This window comes from Pinus tabuliformis, chromosome 4_1 (assembly GCF_031772625.1).
Source record: "Pinus tabuliformis cultivar Carrire ecotype Pingquan chromosome 4_1, CPIR1, whole genome shotgun sequence".
NCBI lineage: Eukaryota > Viridiplantae > Streptophyta > Pinopsida > Pinales > Pinaceae > Pinus > Pinus tabuliformis.
The window spans coordinates 723,426,127-723,449,124 of NC_142303.1; the positions used below are offsets into that span (position 1 = coordinate 723,426,127).

The window sequence follows — 22,998 nt, forward strand, 5'->3', positions numbered from 1 at the left end:
ATGACCAAAGTGATTGCCAATATGACTACATTTAAGTGAAATATATCATTATATATAAAATTACTTTTTAATTATTTTGTTTTGACATTAATTTAGTTATTAAATAATCTGGATTGCACATTTTGATTGTCCTTAGATTTTAAATTATCTAAAGATTAGGTTTCAATTTCCACCTCAACCACATAAATCTATTGTGATGGTATACCCTAGCCTCTATTGGAGACATAAATATGTTGTGATTTTATATTTACATATATACATGGTATCACATTATAATATTGATAGGTATGCCATTCTCACTTTATAATGTTGATAGGTATGTCTATTTTGGAATGAGGTTTCTAGAATTTTAATTTGTTTAGCAATAATTATGAGGTAAATGGTAGGGACTTAACCTCCATAGAATATTCTACAATATTTTTAGTAGCATACAAAAATTAAAGGTTGAGATTTATTTCCAAAGTAGTTATTTTTTTTCCTTTTAATTAAATTCATTAATTTTAAAAAATATCATATGAACAATTGCCATATGCAATGAGTCATGGTTATTTGGGCATGTGTTATTGATAAATCGTGGTATTCATCCATAATATTGTGATAAAGTGGAGATGAATCTCTATGCTAATAATCTCCTTAGATCTTTTTCTTAAGATAACTTTATATTAATTCTTTTAATAATAGTAATAATCATAATTTTAAAGAAAGTTATAATTTAGTTTATATATATATATATATATATATATTTATAATTTTAGCAACTTAAAATGTATGATGAAATAAGCATTTTGATGTTTTTGATATATTGATCTCAATAATAAAACAAGGTTGCATTCAAAGTAGTCCTGCCAAATATTAGTGTATATTAAATAATAGTAGCATAATGAGATATTACAATAAGTATTATTAATTATTAATTGACAACAAAATATTTAGAAATCACCAATAAATATTAAACAATTTATATCCAAAATCATAATAACATACTGAAATGGAAAAGTTATAAATATTATTCATTACACATTATTAACTCAGAGACCAATAATAACTAAAACTAATAAATCTCATTCACAATATTCTAAATCCAAAACAATCATTTAATATTAACAAAAGGAAAATAAATATAATATTAATTAAAATAAATAAATAAAATTAGTTTGTGAAACTTGTAACAAGACTTTAGGTGGATAAATGTCAAAATATGAATGAGAGTCAACTTTATGATAACATTCACTGAAGTAAAACAAAAATCATTAACAATTTGTGGAATTTAAGTGCTTGAGGAATCCATGTCATTACTCACTACAATCTTTCCCTATATTTTTTGATTGATGATGAAATGAGAGACTACTCGTTGGGTTGATAATATGCATTCCATCATTACTCACTACAACCTTTCCCAATATTTTTTGATTTGATGATGAAATGGGAGACTACTCGTTGGGTTGATAATTTGCATTCCATAAACTCGGTTAGTGGTTTATATTCAAAAAAATTGAATGTAAATTTTTTTCGATTATTGAAAAATATATATAATAATATAAAAACATATAATAATATCATCTCTGAGTTCAAATTTCTGTGATTTATATTGTTTTGAGATAGTTCTTTAGAGTGTGATTAGTCCCAAAAAACTATCTCTAAATAATAACATTAGTTTAGTTAAATTAATAAATAAAACAATTTCTTGGAAAAAAAATTAAAATGATTTTCATACTAACTAATAAATTATTTTTATATTTTTTTAATATAAAAATATTTGTATTCCAATACAAAAAGAAATTTACAGAAAGTAATGCATATAAGAAGCCCATTCTGTATGCCAAATTTTACACAAGAATATGTCGTGACGACATGGACAATGGGCTTTCATGCTTTCACCTCCTACTCCCATATTTCGTGTGTATTTGGATACATAGAAAATTTCATCATAGTTGAGGGATATTTAAGATAAATAGTACATGGACAATGGGCTTTTAGGCTTTCAACTGCCTACACCTTCCATATTTCATGTGTATTTGGATATATGGTCGATACAGTTACACATTTCATCATAGTTGAGGCATATTTAAGATAAATAATACCAAGACTATGAATATAAACTATATATTTGTAATTTTTTAATATTATAAAAAAATCTAATGTTTTACTCTTTATATCAAGACTATGAATGTAAAGTATATATTTGTAATTCTTCAATTTCTGCAATGTGAAAGTATTTGATTCAACAAGCACACAACCTAGAAGTAATGCTCAAGATGAATGTTCTCGACTTATAAAAACACTCATACTCTAACCTATTGATATTCCCATGTACCTAAAAGTAATGCTCAAGATGCATGTTCTCCGATTAATGGATAGAAAACTCACACTCTAGTTTGTTGGGAAACTTTGATGTAATGCTCAAGATGAATGTTCTCGACTTAATGGATCATAACACTCGCACTCTAACCCATTGTTATTCCCATGTACCTAAAAGTAATTATCAAGATGCATGTTCTAGGCTTAATGGATAAGAACACTCACACTCTAACCTGTTGTTATTCCCATGTAGTTAGGTCAATTATGGGATAGCCAATAGAATTTCTTTTTTTTTGGGGAAAGCAATGCATCAAATTTCTTGTCATTTAATGGGAAATTATGCTTTAATAAAAATGACAAATTAATATATGAAATGGAAAAATTAATTGCCAACTAAACAATAAAGAGTTGCATAAATTTTGGTGGGTAATAGTAACAACTAGTAATATTTATATATATTTATTTACATCTTGTTATTATCCATTTTTTTATGTTAGACCAACACACAACCGATTTATACTCAGAGACACAAATGGAGAAACAACAAGATTACTCAGTCAGAAACAGTCGAATAGAAAAATCACTAGAGAACAGCAAGCCAAGGCCCAAGCCTGTTATGTAATGCAAAGTGATTTATGTTCTCCAGTGATTGTTCTATTCTGCTGTTTCTGACTTAGTAATCTTGTTGTTTCTCCATTTGTCTATCTCTGAACATAAATCCATTGTGTGTTATGTATGCTCTGAACTAACATTTTATACAAATATTTATTTAAATTTTTAATAAGTTTAACTTTGATTGCTACTAAACTTAATAATGAAAATTTTTCACAAATAGTATAAATATTACACTTGCATAAAAAATATAAAACTTTAAATTTATAGTGCAATCAAATATTTAAAAAATATAATTTAAGTAATATATGAGGGTACCGATGATATCTTGTTGTTTCTCTATTTGTCTATCTCTGAACATAAATCCACTGTGTCATGTAGGCTCTGAACTAATATTTTATACAAATCTTTATTTAATTTTTAATAAGTTTAACTTTCATTGTTTTGCTACTAAACTTAATAATGAAATTTTTTCACAAATATATAATATCCATAGTATAAATATTATAATTGCATTAAAAAATATAAAACTTTAAATTTATAGTGCAATCAAATATTTAAAAAATGTAATTTAAGTAATATATGCGGTTACTGGGGATTTAATTTTATATAGATGTGATGGTTATTATCGCAATTGAAATCGCATTTACTGAAGATTTAATTTAATTTAATTTATATAGTTGCGATAGTTATTATCACCATCAAAATCTAACCTGTGGTTGAATTTCAAATTCCGACTGCCTCTATTGATGGAGATAAAACTGCTGTCATCTCTGTGTTGACGTACGCACGTGATACTATATTATTAGAATTCAAGTTGTGTACAATACGGCAGTAAATATATCACATTTTATGAATTTAGCCATATTTCTTTGTTACAGATGCATACACACGTTATCATCAAGGTATCATTGCTCAACACTATCGCATTTTGTGAATTTATAAACAGACAATGCCGTCAAGGTCCAACTATGTGGCATCACTGTCGTCCGTACAAAAAATCTACATCGTAGTTAAGTCATATCAATGGTAAAATATTGAATCTATCAACAACTGAAGCACAGTTGGAATTCAACATTGCAATTAAGGAACTCAATTGTGACTCAGTAGATGAGATTCTTGTTATCCAAAATGGCGATCAATGGATCTTTCGTTAATCTTGCGAATGATGGAGTGTAAAATCATTGGTGTAGAATGGATTTCAGCTCACTGTGATTCATCACAATTCTCCGCTATATACACAGGGAATGATTTATACTAATACTTTTATAAGTAGACCTAATTCTGATCTATTTCTTGGGATTGCTTTTTGTGGATAGATTCATACAACTCGCGCGTTCTCATGCACAGAACAACGCAGAGAAGGATTCCAAAGAGGCATACGCATCCCCACATCAGAAACGATTTTTCGTAACACTGTGTTCCCATGCAGAGATGCCAATCAGCTGAGTCTTTTGGGTGTTTCGGCATGCCAGAAGAAGAAGAAGGCGAATCATCATAAATGATTCCTGCAACTTCCCCGAAGAGAAGAGAACCGAATGCAATGTTCGACACAAGAATGTTGTGGTTGACACCAAAACTTTTCATTCCGAACATCTCTGATGAAATCGGAATGGCAATGGCGCTGATCGCTCCTACAGAAGTTCCAACAATGGCCGTGCTCGCATAAAGGACAACGCTGCTCGTTGGGTTCATGAATCTCAGCATGAAGAAGGCTGCAAACATGGGAACCATCCATATGCCTATCCATCCTGGCCTTGGCAGCGGCCGGTACTTTCTCAACTTCCCGCATTTCTAATTCACAGAAAACTGTACCGTTATACAAACAAAATATAGAAAACCCTAATCGGAAAAAATCACAGTAGATACGCAAGAAAGGAGAATGTATGGATTAGTATATACCTGGATATAATCGGGAAGGCCTGATGCAATACGTCCAAAAAATCCAAAAGACGAAACCAGAGATACTAAGATTGGCGTCTTGGAGTATCCCAAGGACTGAACAATTTGCCCTAGGTTGTTCATATATACTATTCCAACTGTTCCTCCGCAAAAATATACGAAATAATATAGCCAGAAATCAATACTCCGCAAGAGCTGCATGATGCCGTGCTCCTCTCCCAGTGGCGGAACTGATAACAACTCGAACCTCCTTCTTTTAGTAGAGTCAAAATTCTGTACCGTCTGCAGTGAGTTTTCTATATCCAGGCTTTGAATATTGATTTTGTTGTCTTCAGTTTCAATGAAACCCACCTCGCATCTTTCGTTGAAGGTGGGATTGTGCTGCTCTGGACTTGAAATGTACGCGTTTACTTTCACTTCACTCCTTAAACTGTTTAAGGAAACCTTGACAGGAATATATATAGGGGCCATCAAGAGAAGAATAAGCACGGCAAAATAGACTCCTTCAAGCTGGCGCTTCCCATGGGGCAAGAACTCAAAAACTATGGAATATATAGCAGTGGCAAGAGCAATCAGCGTGCATAGAATCATGAATTTCCTATCTGCATCGTCCTCTATGGCCGTCATTTGTAATTCCGAGAGATGGAGTATTACAGCTAAAATCACACCCACTACAACTGGGACTATGGAGTTTAAAAGTAGGTACAGGGAAGGATTCCCGGGTCTATAATGGAAGAGAGTCAGGAGTAAATAACGGGGCTGAGACCTACGTAGCTTGTACTTAAACCAGAAGCCATTCCTCTGTCGGATGGGAAATTTTCAATAGCAGCCTTGAAGCTCACAGTGTTGAACCAACAGATGCTATTGCCAGCAAGAAAGCACAACATATACACCTGCGTTGTCCAAAATAAGAGAAAAAATCTCGTGAGAACCAACACCAACCAGCTATACGCTGCAACAATTGAATAGGCTAGTATTTTAAAACCACACTAGTATAATTATGTTATAAGAAAAAGTTCTAAGATGGAATTAGTGTACAGTTCTATTCCAATTCCTTCTAATTATTATGTGAAGAAACTAATGATCTATACACTTCAGAAAATTCCAGCCCTCAATCTTTGTAAAGTACAATAAAATTAAATAGAATTTGGAAAGTGTGTAACCTGCCAATAAGCCAATGGCTGAATGATTTGACTCAAAATTAGCCACTGAACGCCATAACCCACCATTCCCAAACTCATTCCTATAGCAAGAACAGCCCAGGTTGGCAGAAACGAACACGCCAGTCCAGCAACCCAGCCCATGATTTTTCCAAGGTCTGAGGCCACCGCCAAACTATTCAGTTGGATTTGATTAATCCCCATAATTTGCTTTAAATCAGAGGAGTAATCAGAAAAATCAAAGTTGGTGCCATTGATAGATTGCAGCCATATCGCTGCTATAAAACAACTCCAGCGTTTAATGGCCAGTGACTTAGAACGAGGCATCTTGCTGATACCATCCATGGCACAACAATAATCGTATAACTGAATATCAATGTGTGCAATGCATTATGCTCACAGTGGTCATTTTTATAGACGAGACGTATGCCAATTGGCGATTACAGGACCGAAATAAACGCTAAAGTCCTCTCGTGGGCTCCAGCTTAGTTAAGGCACTGAACTCCAACACCACAAATTCCATATGGAGGTATTCAAGTGGATCACTGATTTTAAGAAAATAGGGATTAACTCCGTTTTTTTTTTTCACAATGACAATCGAAATCCAATTCATGTGTATAAATCGCTGGTAACTAAAAATCAAATCAGATATTTGAAAAAAAGGTGACGAAAACATGATTTCCTCCCGACGTCAGATCAGATCGGCAGATAAATGAAAACACGGAAGGAAAAATGGAGTGGTCTTTCTTATAAGCGCGATCCTTGTCCCAATACTTCTCTTGATGTCGATATTGTAAGACGCGTGCAAGTTACTGAGCCATTCGTGAACTTAAATAGAATCCATAAAATTTGGAACAAGCGATCTCTGCTGAAAGTCGTGGATAGATACTATAATTTAAATGGGTTGATCCTGGGATATGGTTATGGCTGAAATTCGGACAGATAGATAGGAAATATAATTACCGCTGCTTTTATGAAATTGAATTGAATCACTGTCTGAACATAAATCTAAATATTACATCTCAACTGCTAACTTGGGTTTGTTAATTTTCTATCCGACCAATCTTCACTATGGTTGTATATTAATTTGGAGTTGTCTATAAGTGATTTTTTGGAAATTCTGGTGATGGAATCTGGGGGCAAAAATTGAGGTTAAATCTTGATTTGTATTATTTAAAATGGTGTTTAACTGCATATTTGGATTCAGCATCCTGAAAAATCCTTGGAACACTTTGATTGTGCAAAAATTAACTATGAAACTTGCGATTTCAATAAATTTCTGTCAAATTTTAATTGGAAAACCCCACTTGAAAAACTTCCAAAAAATCTCTTTAAAAACAACTCATCACTAAATTACGTATCAAAATTTTCTACTCCACCAGTCTTCACAAACATGAGAGACGTCTGTGAGTCGTTAAGCATACCGAATCTTGTTTTACGTCGTTTTAACTCGATTAAATTAGAAGAAAATGATAAAAGAAAAAAAAGATGATTGGAGCAATGGCATGCAAGGCACACAAGTCAAGGTAGGCGGAGAGATAATCTAAAGCAATTATAAAGGTGATATAATCTTTTAATTGATAATATTTTACACCCGGGTTCAAGTCCTCCCGAGTTCAATTCCATATGTAATATAATATCAATCTAAAAAAAACTAATACTCTATACCCTTGGATCTTTGGATGTTTGTGCAAAGCACCAAGTGACCATAATCAAATGTGGATTAGCTTAAATTGTGACATGGCATCGAACAAGTGCTTGTTCGATGTAACGCTCTCTTAGTAATGGATTGTAACCTGTTTTAACTTTCAATGCGAGAATATAATTTTGTAGTGGGGTTTTTCCGAATGTTAATGCTAAGTTGTTTTTCAAATGTTAACGTTAAGTACTTGAAATAATGATATTGGTGTAGACAGGGAAATTTGAATTTTAAGAATGGATAGAAAAAAATAATATTATTATACACAAATACTGAAATTGGTGTGGACAAGGAAATTTGAATTTTAAGAACGGGTATATACACAAATAATGATATTGGTGTAGACAGGGAAATTTGAATTTTAAGAACGGATAGGAAAAAATTAATATTATTATACACAATAAATCTTAAGAGTGGAAATTTGTATAGAATTTGTATTAATGATTTTTCTTTTTAAATTATGTTATTTTTAGAATGTGATTTCGTATTTATTTAATGTGTTTGAAATATAGGTATATATTTATTGATAGTTAAAATAACAAATAAATGTTTAAGTGAAGATTAAGGAATATCATAATGACTTAAATAACTAGATTTATAATTATTATATTTGTACTATAACTCTAGGTGTATTTGTTACAATTTTCCTTTCAAAAAAGTATTTCTCATATCTCTTGTGAGTAAGATTTATTTCAATAAATTCAAACTTTAGCAGTAGAAATTTATATGACTTTAGTATTAAGAGTTAATTTTAAAAAATTTGTGTTATTTTTAAAATACATTTGATATTTACATATTTATTTGACACTTTTAAGAGAGAAACTTAATAATTTTTGAATGAAATTTTGAATAGCAAAAATAATTAATGGAAACTTAATGTAAGGTACATGTATATTTGATAAAATTGGTGTATGACACGTTTATCCATTAGGCCCAACTTTATCTTTTCTGGTTTTGGCTTTCTAATCTCTTAGAAGGAAATACATGCTTTTACCCATTAGGTCCACTCAAACTGTATATATAAGGTGTATAACTCTAGTTATATGTTTAAATTTATATTTTTTAAAGAAAAACAAGTATGTTGCTTTTTATTATTGGATTTTATATTTTCGTGTAAGTATTTTCAAAAGTAAACTTAAACGTTTAATGAACAATATCCAAATATAATTTTTGTGTCAACTTTTATTTCATTTTATACTTATTCATTTCTTTAAGAATTTTAATTTTAGATAATTTGTATTTATTTAAATATTTTAATTTTTGAATATATATTTGTTTAGAGAGATGTGTTAGTGTTGGTATTTTTCAATGTCCATTATTTTAATGAGTTAAGTGTTGTGAGTTGCAAGTTCATGTAAGGTTTTTATTTGCCCAATTTTCATAGGTATCTTTAGCCAACATTAGACCTCCTCTACATATGACTTCTCTATGTATTTTTACAACATTTTGAGTAATAAAAAACTCTTTCATAGTATTAGAGTGGGTGTTTCTTGCACTGGTGAATCATAATTTTTTTAATGGGGTCTCCCAAATTTCTCTTATTCCAGATCTATAGATATACTTGAGTGTGAGTTCTAAGTTTCAGAAGCTTCTTCAATTTGTTGAGTCACTAGTTAATTTACTTTCTTATGAATGGTTGTGCATAAAATATAACGGGGGTGTGCATGGGGGATTGCTTCTTTACTCGTGGACTCTCTAGTGATTCAACAACTCATTATTTTTTGTTGGATTGTGGTGTTTTAAGAGATTGTTCCTCTTCAATGTGACTTCCACTATAAAGAAAAATGCAATCAAGTTGTTGTGACAAAAAATATATGGACCTTGTGGGTTTTTGTGTAAATTTGGCCCTAGCATATTTGTCCCTTATGATGATTATTTGTTGATCCTATGATCCAACATTTTATGGATTGGAATTCCTTTTATTTCATATAAATAAAATTAAATTCATCCTTTAATGAAGACATATTGAGTTACATTGATTATCTATACCACCTAGACTGGTCGATTTTTTAGCATTCTAGAGAGAATTTTTTGTTGTTGCTTGAGTTCTAGTTGATGAGAAGCCATACTAGAAGAATGGGAATCGGAAATGTGTTGTAGTTGAAGAAAAAAATATGTTTGCATCTTATCTTTTAATAAAAAGTGAGGGCAATGATCTAATTTTGATAAGTAGGCTTCTTGATTAGTGTTGAATCCCAATGATATACTTTGGTGGATGTCTGTGTGCTAACCTCAACCATTGATATGTCAAAGTGCATGTCATTTAATCAATTAATAAAATTCCAAGTCCCTCAAAGGATTTGATTTTGTGACATGTAATGCTACAGGGTTTGGAGCAATCTAGATAAGTAAAACTGGAAAGTTGGAGGTCTAGTGTTCGAGCCTCAGTGATGCAGAAGCATCCCTCTTCATTTTGTTTTCTTGAAAACAACTCTCCTTGTAAATATCTTCTACAGTTATATATTTGTTGGGATTATGTTTCCCTTGTTAAGTAGCTACCCTTAAATACTATTTTTTTTTATGTCTCCCTTTATTTTGTTTAGTTGTGTTAGTTCTTTCTAAGGGGCTTCTAGAAGGGCCCAATTTTCATCTTTGGGAAGGATGTTATTACCAATGCCTCCCTATTCAGTTATAAGAAAAAAAATATCTTTTTGGTTCGCATAAGATATGGGCCTAAAGGTCTCGTGGGAGAGGGGGAAGATAGTAGGAAATTATGTCTCAATGTATTTTGTGAAACTTGAATATTCTTATTGGTGATTAATTTTCTCAAGAGATATGTACATGCATATTCTTTTAAATGTGTTGATCTAAGAATTGATGTGATTCCGAGCAGGAAAGACTCCTCCAACGATTATAGGTAAATTAGTAACTGGACATATATTCCCATTGTCTCCATAAGTTTGAGAATCAACTAAGTAATAGAAAATAACAAAGTTTGATAGTGAGAAGAGCCCATCAAATTCATGGGAGACTAATGAAGTCGACCTGAAACAATTTTTGTTGGTCGGGAAGTGTATAGTCAAATATAAGAAACAGTCAGGTGGAATAAGTAAGTGTGGAATGAAGGCCCTGACCCTAACTAACCTCAGGGTATTTCGAGACCTAATGTCATCGATGTAGTCAACAAGTTGATATTTGTTGGTGTGTTTCCTTTACCCGACCACCAACTACATTAGTAGATAGATTGGTTGAGCCCGAGTTGTTCGACATATGAGTTGCTAAGGAGAATTAATTGACCCCCAACTAGCTTTAATACCAAGGAGTGTGGACTTTGTCTTCATAAATAAAAAATAAATTAATTAATAATGCAAAAAGGGTAAAGGAAGGCTTTATATTGAATGGAGTAAAAGGGACTCTAATGGGATTTTTTTTTGTTTTCCTTTGTGATTCAATGATAGCCTAAAGGTTAAGAATGGGAAATTCTCACTCTAAAAACATATTTTTGGTATCATAATTTTGTTGGGGTGATTCCTACTACCACTGCGTCAAAGTGGTATCAGAGCAGGAGAAACTCTGAAGAAAATAAGGAGAAAGTCTGCAATCAATAAAGAAAACCTAAGAATCCATGAAAGTTGTTGTTGCAAGTATGCCTCCCAAAAGAGGAGGCTGAGAAAGGAGTAGATTGGATGAGAACCCGAGGTTGGAACTAAGGTGTATCTAGGCAAGAATGGAGGCCATGGAGATTTCACAGAGATGAGAACCTGACATGGGAGACATCAATGAGAGTGAGGACATGAGTTCTGAGGAAGAGATGGAGGAAACCCTAGGAAGGGAGCAACGAGATGAACAATTGATAAAGCTAATTACCAAGGGTAGGTCCAAACCAACGATGGAAGTACCCTATATGAAAACAACCTGAATGTGGAAGAGTTGCTGGACTAGGTCACAACTCTGGACAAATATTTTGATTATGAGGATGTTGAAGAGGATTAGAAGGTTATGTATGTTTTTACCAGGTTAAGGGGACATGCAACCCTATGATGAGATGAATTTCAAGAAGGTTGAAGAAACAAGGTCAAAGTAAAGATTAAGAGTCGGGACATAATGGTGGCCAAATTCAAGAGAAATTTTATGTCCAAAGACTAATTGCTAAACTTATTCAGGTGGTTGCAGAGTTTGAGGAAAAAGTCCATGACGATGAAATAATATGCAAAGGAATTCTAGAGGCTAAATATTAGATCATACCATATCGAGGAAGATGTGGAGAAGGTGGAAAGATACATAAATGGCCTAAGGAATGAAACACAAGATGAAATTAGTCTTTTACCCTTGAAGACTATGGAGGATTCCTATCAGGCAACACTGGGAGAAAAAGAAAAGTTCGCTAGAAAAAAAAATCCAAAGGAGTAAAGGTAGGGGTCCAGCAAGAGGGAAAGGATATCCCAACATGGGAAGATTCCAGACTCCAAGAGAGGAAGAAGGTGTTGAAAAATGTAACTTATGTCAATCTTCATAATTTTATTTGATTCATGATGTAATGTATTTGTCAAAAGAAAGAAAAATAAATTTTATTATAAAATAATTTGACTTATTAAAGCATGGGTTTCATGATTGGGTCAATCTATGGATTATGTCAAGTGTCCTTGTCCATGTCATAATGTAAAAGACCCTTCTTGGGCTTCATATATCATGAAAGAAATTTATTTTAATGTAAAATATGTCTTTTAGGTATCCTCCACCAAGTTGGCCTAATTGAGGGGAAAAATATACTATATAAAGGAAACAAAACGACCTCATTTGAATAACATCAATCACAAGTTCGATCTATAGTAGCTGGAGGCAGAAAAGGGTACGAAATCCAAGGAAGAGGAAGGAAACCCTAGCGAAGGAGAAGGAAGTATTTTTCCAAGCATAAGAAGTCAAATTTCTCTCTCTTTGTCTCACATGTGCAAAGTTGTTGGGTTGTTGGAAGGGCCAAAATTGTAATAATGTAGCCGGGAAAAAAGTCTGGAGTAGCTGGGCTGAAATTTTGGATTTTTGTTGGGTTGTAGCCACTAGACTAGAAGAGACTATTGAAGTTTCTTAAATCGTATTGGAAGGCTAAATTGGTGGAGGAGGAAGGCCTTTTGGTCAGGTCTAAGTTCTTGGTCTATCTAAATTTGATTAGTGGAAGAGTTTAACTGGTTTTCCCCTAGAAAGGGATTTTAGCCATAGATGAGTGCCTACATATGTTGACGTTGATCTTCATGTTTTGTTTTGATGGTTTCTTAATGAAGGAAAGATAAAATAAGAACATAAAAAGAAGATAATAAGACTACAAGAATATCACAAGTAATTATCAATATAACAAAATCTTTTTTCCTTTCTTATTTTCTAACATGGTATTAGAGCTAAGACGAAGAAGGAAGAAAAAGGCAGCTTGAAGATTTATTGAAGAAAAAGGAAGAAAGGAAGGTCATTAAGAAAAAGGATTATATAATAAGAGTATCCTACTATCTATAGAGACTATGTCAACTACAATTAAGGTAGAAAAAAATCTAGAAGGATCCGCTTGGAAAAAGAGGATATATCTTATCCTCGCTAAGCATAAATTTTTGGATCTTGTTCAAGGAAATTTCAAGAAACCTACATATGATGCAACAAAGGAGAAGTTCAAAGAAACCAAAATATTGGCCATGAATTAGATATTAGATGGAGTAAAGGACAACCTAATCGCATACATATCCAACATAGACTCTGCTTAAGAAATGTATGAAGCTCTTTTCAAGTTATTCACCATCAAGGAAATTTTTCAGATAGGTAGCCTCAAGAATGAACTAAGGACAATAAATATGAAAAAAGATGATATTGTGTTAGGCCCCTATACTACTAGTGTAACCCCTTATTGTTATTAGTATAACCCACTTATTATATTGATGTACTCATGTAGTGCCCATATTGTTATTATTGTGCCCCATAGAAGCCCACTATTGTTATTATTGTGCCCTTACATTATTATTGTTATGTCGGCTCTGATTATGTTATGACCCCTTAGACTCCTATATATAGAAAGGAGGTCTTTTCATTTGTATCATCCAAGATTTGTTCATTTATGTAATGTAAAGGAGGTTGCCCCTCGAAGAGGCTGAATTCTAAGGTGTTGATCTATCTTTTCTATCTTTTCTTGAGCTAGTTTCATAACATTTGGTATTAGAGCTTTGGATTCTAGGGTTTCGCTGCTCCAAACAGGTCATTGTGGCATTTTCGCTATAACTTTTCTTCTGTGACGTTTCAGAAGTCGCAACAAAAACCCATTTGAGAAGAAATTGCGCTGAACCTTGGGTCCAAATTTCAGAGCTTTTCGCGCAATATTTGTGGAGATATGATCTGAGGAAGTTGGTCCTTTTCTAGACTCCTGAATTACATTCAAAACAGGTGACCTGGGGAAAATTGTCATAACTTTCTCTCTAGGGATCGGATTGAAATTTCGTAAGAAAGTACAGAAAGATGACGGACTGTGGTTTCTTGTATGAATTTTTTAGATCCAAAGGTTGAAACAGTGACTCGTGGCACGTCGTACAAGTTCGCTCTGCTGAACTAGTCTATAATCAGGTCATCTTGGGAGATTGTGCATAACTCTTTCTTGGAGAATCCAATTTGGATCAGACTAGTGGCATTGGAAAGAGGACACAGAGGGCTACTACAGATCACAATTTCAGAACTTAAATATCTGAAAGTACAGAGTTACAGTCGTTTCAAGGTAGAGCTCCTAAAATCAAGAAAAAGCAAGAGGAGGAAGTTTGATGGCAAGGATCCGGTAAATTGGATAGTTCAGATGGAGCAATATTTTGATATACATGGTGTACAACTGTTACAAAAGGTATGTATTGCATCTTCATATTTAGAACCAGATCAATTTTTATGGTACAAAGGGCTTTGTTCTCGTAAAAAACTTGTTACGTGGTCAATTTTCACGGAGGAAATGATAGCACATTATGAGGATACAAAGAGCAACACCTTCTTTAGAGCAACACCACAACAATTGGAAAAAGTAAAAGGGCTTTGTGACATAGTGGAAAGCAAAATTATGGAAACCAGGAAGTGTACCCCTCACAACTATAAAGATGGAAGTGTTGTTTCTCCTAGCCTTCCACAACCTACAAGGGTTACACCACAAGAATTGGAAGCAAAAAGAGAAAAAGGGCTTTGTTACAATTGTGATAGAAAATGCACTAAAGGTCATAAGTGTGCTGAGAAGAAATTATTTTACATAGAATATGAAGAGGAGGAAGAAAAGGATCAAGAAATAACAAAAGAAGAAGATATACGCCAGGACCCCACCCAAGAGAAAGAAGAAATGAATCAGACCATATCTTGTAAAACATTGGCAAGAATTACCACTCCTCAAACTCTCAAGATAGAAGGACATATCAAGAAGAAAAAGGTGCAAGAAGTGAAAGATCACATCGAGAAAGAAGAAATGAATCCAACCATATCTTGTAATTCATTGTTCGAAATTACCACTCCTCAAACTATCAAGATAGAAGGACATATAAAGAATAAAAATGTTCAAGAGGTGAAAGATCACATCGAGCATCAAGAAATAAATCTAACCATATCTTGTAAAGGATTGAAAGAAATTACCACTCCTCAAACTCTAGAGATAGAAGGACATATCAAGAAGAAAAAGGTTCAAGTAGTGAAAGATCACATCGAGCATCAACAACAAGTTCTCCAACTTTTAAAGGATAACGCCACTTCGGTGCAAAATCAAACGAAACAACAGGCACTTAAAAAATGGCGACCTTACCGAATGGGAAGACTCTTCAAGGATGAGGATGTGGAAGCATTGTTTTGTGCTATTTATATTATCCAACCAGATTGGATAAACGAAGCAAGGGATGAATGGAAGAAGGACGAAGAAGTATGGCCACTTATTCAAAAGTTGCAAAAGATCCCAATTCAAACAATATTGCTAGAAATTAAAGAGGAAGGAAAAATCGTATTGGAACCTGGAGCAGTCACAGAAACAAGAACCCGATAGCTATGAAATCGATCAATTTCAGAGTATCTCATCAAGTGGAAGAACTTACCCGCTGAATATTCCACATGGGAGGACAAGAATTTTATACAGAAGCATCAAGAACTACTCAAGCGTTGAGGACAACGCTTTTTGAAGGAGAGGGGCATGTTAGGCCCCTATACTACTAGTGTAACCCCTTATTGTTATTACTATAACCCACTTATTATATTGATGTACCCATGTAGTGCCCATATTGTTACTATTGTGCCCCATAGAAGCCCACTATTGTTATTATTGTGCCCTTACATTATTATTGTTATGTCGGCTCTGATTATGTTATGACCCCTTAGACTCCTATATATAGAAAGGAGAACTTTTCATTTGTATCATCCAAGATTTGTTCATTTATGTAATGTAAAGGAGGTTGCCCCCTCGAAAAGGCTTAATTCTAAGGTGTTGATCTATCTTTTCTATCTTTTCTTGAGTTGGTTTCATAACATATTGGGTCATCATATTTTGTAAGGATATATAGAATAAGAGATGAACTCCACCCCATAGATGAAGTTGTACTAGAGAAAGAACTAGTGATTGCTGGTCTACTAGGTCTACCAAAACCTTAGAGTTCTTTTGCTTCAGGAATTAGCAGTTGGAAGTATATATTAACCTTTGAACAAATGTGGAATGCATGAAATCAATATGAAACCCACATCTCATTAATAAATAACAAGAAGGAGGTTGAAGTAGAAAAAATTTTAGATGCCTACTTTTCTCATCACAAGAAGAAGGGAACATACAAGAAGTTCAAAGGACCAAAGAAGGAAGTTGACCTATCCAAGATCGAATGCTACAATTGTCATAATATGGGTCATTACAAAAGTCATTGTACTGAAGATATAAGGAATAATAAGAGAGAAAGATAACATGCAAATGTTGTCGATGAAGCTCCACCTAAGAGAAACAAGATTGAAGAATCCGAAGGGAATATTATCCTCGCATATCCTTCTATTTTAAGTCTTGCAATGTTTTTTTTTATGTTTTAATTTCTAGAGTTTGTAGGTCTAATATATCTTGTTAGAACATTTCTGGATTGTTTAAATTGTAGGTATCCTTCAAAGGACTAGATTAAGAGGGAGCTTCCACCATTTTAGTAAAAGATAAGTATCTTTTTCCTTGTTTCCTATTTTATGCTTGGTTTCCTCCAAATATCGATATTTGCTTGTATTGTATACTAATAAACTTTCCCTTATATTTTCCTTGGTTAGGAAAGATTGCATAATGCACAAGTTTATGGAGGAGACTTCAAAGGAAAGACTTGAATCAAGAAAGAAGTTATTTTGGTAAGGAAGACCTTCAAGAACTAGAGTCCTACAAGTTTTTTGAAAGAACATTATAAGGTATTTCTTAAACTACAAATTTTGGTACAAGGTTATTTTCATATAGTAGGTATGATAATTGTCTTTTGAAATTTTCTTTACATTACTAACATCATTATATATAGGATTTTGAATCAAAAATATTATTTTTAGGGTGATTAATCATTAGATTCAATCTACCCTTGTTATACTATCTCTTGTCATTTGATCATTATTGTGAAACCCTAACCCTTAGGGTTCACTATAAAACCCTAGCCTCTTGTTGCTAAGGGTATGTCAATGTTAAATAATTAAACCCTACTCTACTTAGGGATTTTTGATAAAATCTAGAAATCCTATTCTTTTGAAGCTTAGGGTTTTGATAATGTTATGATACAAAACCTTAGTCCTTTAGGGTTTACTGCTAATGTCTAGGTTATATAATGAAACTCTAGATTTTAGGGTTTGAAGAATTAGGGTTTAAGAAAAAGACCATTATAATAAATAAATTAAGATGATAAGAATGAAACCCTAGGTGTATATTCATCTGTTTTATTGAAACCCTAGCCTGAATTGTTTGATGTATTGATGTTTGATGTAGATATAGTTGTGAAATGCTAATTCATGATTATGAAATCCTATATATGTGTATGTAAGTATGCTATCTTAATTATTGATACTCATGTTTTAGTTTGTGAAATCTAGGGTGTGTAACAAAATCCCTTTTAGAAATTGATATCTAGGACATGATGATATTGTTTTCAATATGATTTAGATCTAGGGTTTGCAACAAACCTTAGTAGGGTCTGAATATAATTCTAAAAGAATATTTTTTAAACCTTATATGTATATGATTGGATTGTTATTTGATTGAATCTAAGGCTTTGTGTCTTGAAGATGGAGTCTAGGGTTTATGGCAAACCCTAGCAAGAAGTTGAAGTCTAGTATGTAAAAAGATGTCACCCTTGATAATTATGAACCTATCTAGGTTTAGGTATTTAATGTCTAAAGTTTGAATGTTTTGATGCTTCAATTGTAATGATATGATTTTGATATAAATAAATTCATGCTTCTATATATTTATTTGGTTGTACTTGCTATTAAAATTTTGCAGGTACATGACCTTCAAGATGTTGAAGATGTTTGTAATTGAACATGATAATAATGATGAGCATGATGAAGGAAGTTATAATAATGATGATGATCAATATGAACTTGATGACATGAGAAATAAATGAAATCCTTGAAAAGTTGAAGTCTCTCCAATATTATAAAATAAGGAATTTTTTGAGTTGAGAGGGAGCTTGGATAGAAGAAAAGGTATATCTCCCCAATCGAGAGGGAGGGCATATTATGACAGCCATAGTAGCTACCTTGAAGAAAGAATGAAGCTGAAGAATGAATGAAAGTACTACAGATAGATTTGCAAATAAAAGACTTGAGAAGTACTGAGGTTGTATTTGGTGCTACTGAAGAAAATAAAGAAGAATAAAGCTTCTAACAAATTATATTTGGATAACTTGGTGATGATATAAGTAGTATTAGAATGATTAAGGACCCCAAAGGTTTGTGTTTACTTGTATATATATTTGAATTTTTATTATTGATTGGGGTTGTGATTGTGCAGGATCTCTCTGTAAAAAGGTTGAAGCTTGAAGCATGATGGTGAATATATATCTGATTTAGTTAAAAAAGGAGAGATGAAGCATCTTTTCGAAACAAGATACTTGCGAGGAAATTTTGTCGGCCTATGTGTTGATATCTAGATCTCGAAGTAGGGAGGGTAGCGTTGGGCATGGAGCTCTGACCTTGGATACACATCGATATCTCTGGTTTGGTGTTAGAGCTAAGAGATGGATGGTACCTAGAGAGGCTCAATATTGAGTACACCTTAGACCGACCAAAAAAGAGTACCTTGGTTAGGTATCTAATCTCTAGCACTGTGTGTGTTGTGACTCTTCATAGAGTATATCACTTTGATATCCTCCATGTACCTTTGTATATATGTAATTGTGAATATCTCCCTAGTTAAGAGGGAGTGTTGAAAAATGTAACTAGTGCCAGTCTTCATAATTGTATTTGAGTCATGATGTAATGTATTTGTCAAAAGAAAGAAAAAGTTTTTTTTTATAAAATAAATGCGTGGGTAAATGGGTCTTATGTCAAATCCTCCATTGTAGGCTTCTAGGGATTATGTAAAGTGTCCTTGTCCATGTCATAATGTAAAAGACCCTTCTTGGGCTTCATCTATCAAGAAAGAGACTTATTTTAATGTAAATTGGGTCTTTTAGGTCTCCTTCACCAAGTCGGCCTCAACTTATAAAATTCATCCTAATTGAGGGGAAAAAATACTATATAAAGGAAACAAATCGACCTCATTTGCAGCACATAAATCACAAGTTCAATTTGCAGTAGCTAGAGGCAGAAAAGGGTGTGAAATTCAAGGAAGAGGAAGGGAACCCTAGTGAAGGATAAGGAAGTCGTTGTCAAGCATAAGAAGTCAAATATATTTCTCTTTGTCCCATACATGCAAAGTTGTTTGGTTACTGAAAGGGCTGAAATTGCAGTACTATAGCTGGGCCGAAATTCTGGAGTAGTTGGGCTAGAATTATGGATTGTTGATGGGTTGTACTTGTTGGACTAAAAGAGACTAATGAAGTTTGATGAATCGTATTGGAAGACTGAATTGTTGGAGAAGGAATGTCTTTTGGTTAGGCCTAAGGTCTTGATTTATTAGTGGAAGAGTTTGATTGGGTTTTCCCCTAGAAAGGGGTTTTAGCCCTAGCTGATGGCCTACATATGGTGTCATTGATCTTCATGTTTTGTTTTGATGATTACTTGATGAAATAATGATAACAGAATAATATAAAAATAATATAATAAGGCTATACCAATATCACAAGTAATTATCAATATAAGAGAATCTTTCTTCCTTTTTTATTTTCTAACAGGGAGATCAAGTAGTCAATCTCGTAGAGGAGGATAGTCAAGGGGAAAAATATTTTTTCCAAAAGACAGGGGTAGAGAAAGACAAGTTAGATGTTACACATGCGGAAAGATACACCATATGTCATGGAACTGCCCCAAAAATAAATCAACAAGTCAAAGAGGAGCACATGTTGCAGAAGCCAAGGATGAGGTAGCAAAAATAAAAGTAAATGAGGAGTCTCTTGAGTTAGGTGACTCCTTAATGTTGAAGAGAATTTTAATTAAAGGATAAAAGGAGAAGGAATAGCCAAAAAAATGAAGGAACTTGTTCAAAATAGTTTGCAAAGCCAAGGGAAAGTGTTGCAAGGTGATCATTGATATTGGAAACATAGATAATTTGTTCCATTAGAGAAATTTTGAGGTATAAAATGGGCCTCAAAACAAAAATGTACAACCAAAATCAACTTTATAATACATAATAGGATTCAAGATGATGATTTAAACCATGGGGGACGATTCGCCATTTTTGGAGTAAAAAAGTAAAAATATTAAAAAATAAAAAACTAAAAAAACTACTTTTTCAACTCATATTTTCAACTTATCTCCCTATGGTTTTACTCAAATTTCAAGTAGAAACACTCATTGGATGCGGAATTTAATTCGTCATCCTAGGAGTACCCATGTTGCATACTTTCTATGAACATTTCTACACGAAAATTCAAAAGTACATGAAAAACGTGATTGCAATCATGTTTATTCATGTATTTATCATTTTTTGTGTAGCAAGGTCCATCGAAAGTATGCAACATGCATACTCCTTGGATGAAGAATTAAATTATGCATCCAATGAATTCTCCCACTCGAAATTTGAGTAAAATCGTAGGGAGATAATTTGAAAATATGAGTTGAAAAAGTAGGTTTTTCCTTTTCCCTTCTAAAATTTGATGATGTAATCTAATCTTATTTTATTATTTCCATTATTTACAATATTACTTAGGAGGCCCATTTTAGACCTAAAAATTTCTCTAAATTCTATCCAGATGGTGGAAAAGTTAGGACTACAAAAGATGGCACAACCAACTTCTTATCGAGTGTCATGATTGTAGATAGGGCATCATATCTTGGTCAGTGAACAAAGAAAAGTAGAGTTACAAATTGGAAGATAAAAGGATGAGGTTCTATGTGACATCATGCCTATGGATGTTTGGCACATATTTTTGGGAGGCCATGGCAATATGACAGGGGAGCTTTCCATTATGGGAGGATGAACACTTACTCTTTTTGAAAAAGGAAATTATAGGCACTCCTTATTACCCCTCGAGGAAAAAGGATTCAAGGAGGAAATCGGTCCTAATGTTTTGATGCTGACATGGAAGGAGCTTCTACAAGAGGTTAAGAAAGAAGAAGAGGTACAATTCACTAGAATTGGTAAGCCTAGAATTGTCCTTACACACAAAAATTTGAATGAGCTACCTGTTGAACTTAAAAATTTATTAGATGAATTTGCTAATGTTATTATGGATGAGCTAATAAATGCCTTTCCACCTATAAAGAGAATCAACCATCATATATATTTAATTATAGGAGCTAGTCTACCCATTAAGGCATCCTATAGAATGACACTGAGGGAAAATGAGGAAAACAAAAATAAAGTACAAGAGTTGTTGGACAAAGGATTCATCAAAGAAATTTTGATCCGTTATGTTTTTTCGGTGGTATTGAGCCTAAATAAGGATAGAGGTTGGAGAATGTGCATTGAATCAAGAGCTATCAACAAGGTAACCCTTAAGTATAGATTCCCTTTATCCCACATGGATGATATAATGGATTTTCTTAGTTGTGCTAAATATTTTCAAAAATAGACTTAAAGAGTGGGTGCTATCAAATCAAAATGAGAGAAGGGGATGAGTGAAATACAACCTTCAAAACAAAGGATGGCTTGTATAAATGGCTGGTTATGCCTTTTTTCTTAACTAACACCCCAAATACTTTTATGGGACTCATGAATGAGGTCCTAAAAGAATTTAGTGGTAAATTTGTGATTGTTTATTTAAATGATATCCTTGTGTAAAGTGAAACTAAGGAATAACATCTCATATTTCTAAAACTGGTATTAAGGAAACTACAGAAAGAAAAAACATTAATAAATTTGAAAAAGTGTTATTTCCTCAAGGTAGAGTTGAATTATCTAGGTTTTGTAATTTATTCTAAAGGGTAGAAAATGGATCTAAAGAAAGTAAAATCCATTAAGGATTTCCATTCTCCTTTGAATATCCATGAAGTGATAAGTTTTCATGGGTTGGCCAACTTTTACTGAAAGTTTATTTGAAATTTTAGCCACATTTTTGTACTAATAGTGGAAACTATTAAAAGGGAGCAACAATCTTTTAGATGAACAACAATAGCAGAAGAGGCATTCCAATTGTTGAAGGATAAAATAATAGATCATTTCGTTCTAGTTTTTCCTAATTTCCAAAGTCCTTTTCAGGTAAAGTGTGATGCCATTGGAATGGCTATTGGAGTTTTTCTCAGCTAAGATGATAAGCCAGTCACATACCCCAGTGAGAAATTAAATGATACTGGGAAGAAGTATTCCACTTACGACAAGGAATCCCTCAAGAATTGGAGGCATTACCTTATTCCAAAAGAGTTCATTATGTACAAAAATAATCATGAATTACAATTCATAACCAAATAAGACAAGCTGGACTAGTGACATGCCAAATGGGTTGAATACATGAAAATAATTTCTTTTTTTTTGAAACATACTAATGGAAATGCTAATAAAGTTATAGATTCCTTGAGTAGGAGATGTTTGATTTTGTAGGAGCTTCAACTCAACACTTTGTGGTATGAAAACCTCCAAGAATTATACAATGGAAATTGAATTTCAAGGAAATTTATGATGCTTGTGAAAATATTGTGATTCAAGATCAAAGTCCATGGATTGAATACATGATTCATGAGGGAAAATTATTCAAGGGAAGCAAGATATTGATTCCAAGAGGGTTGGTGAGAGATAATCTACTAAATAATAAGCACAACGGAGGACTCACCAATCATTTTGGCTATGACAAGACATATGCATAATTAAATTCTTTTTAT

At 33.0% G+C, this 22,998-nt stretch overlaps 1 pseudogene across 1 annotated transcript; it reads right to left on the reverse strand.

Annotated features, from left to right (window-relative positions):
- Window positions 1-3,863: 3,863 nt before the first annotated feature.
- LOC149178180 (protein NUCLEAR FUSION DEFECTIVE 4-like) lies at window positions 3,864-6,369 on the reverse strand (annotated as a pseudogene). The gene is made up of 3 exons (XR_016258832.1): window positions 5,976-6,369; window positions 4,813-5,705; window positions 3,864-4,704 (listed from the first exon to the last, which is right to left on the reverse strand). The product of XR_016258832.1 is annotated as a protein NUCLEAR FUSION DEFECTIVE 4-like (transcript).
- Window positions 6,370-22,998: the final 16,629 nt, after the last annotated feature.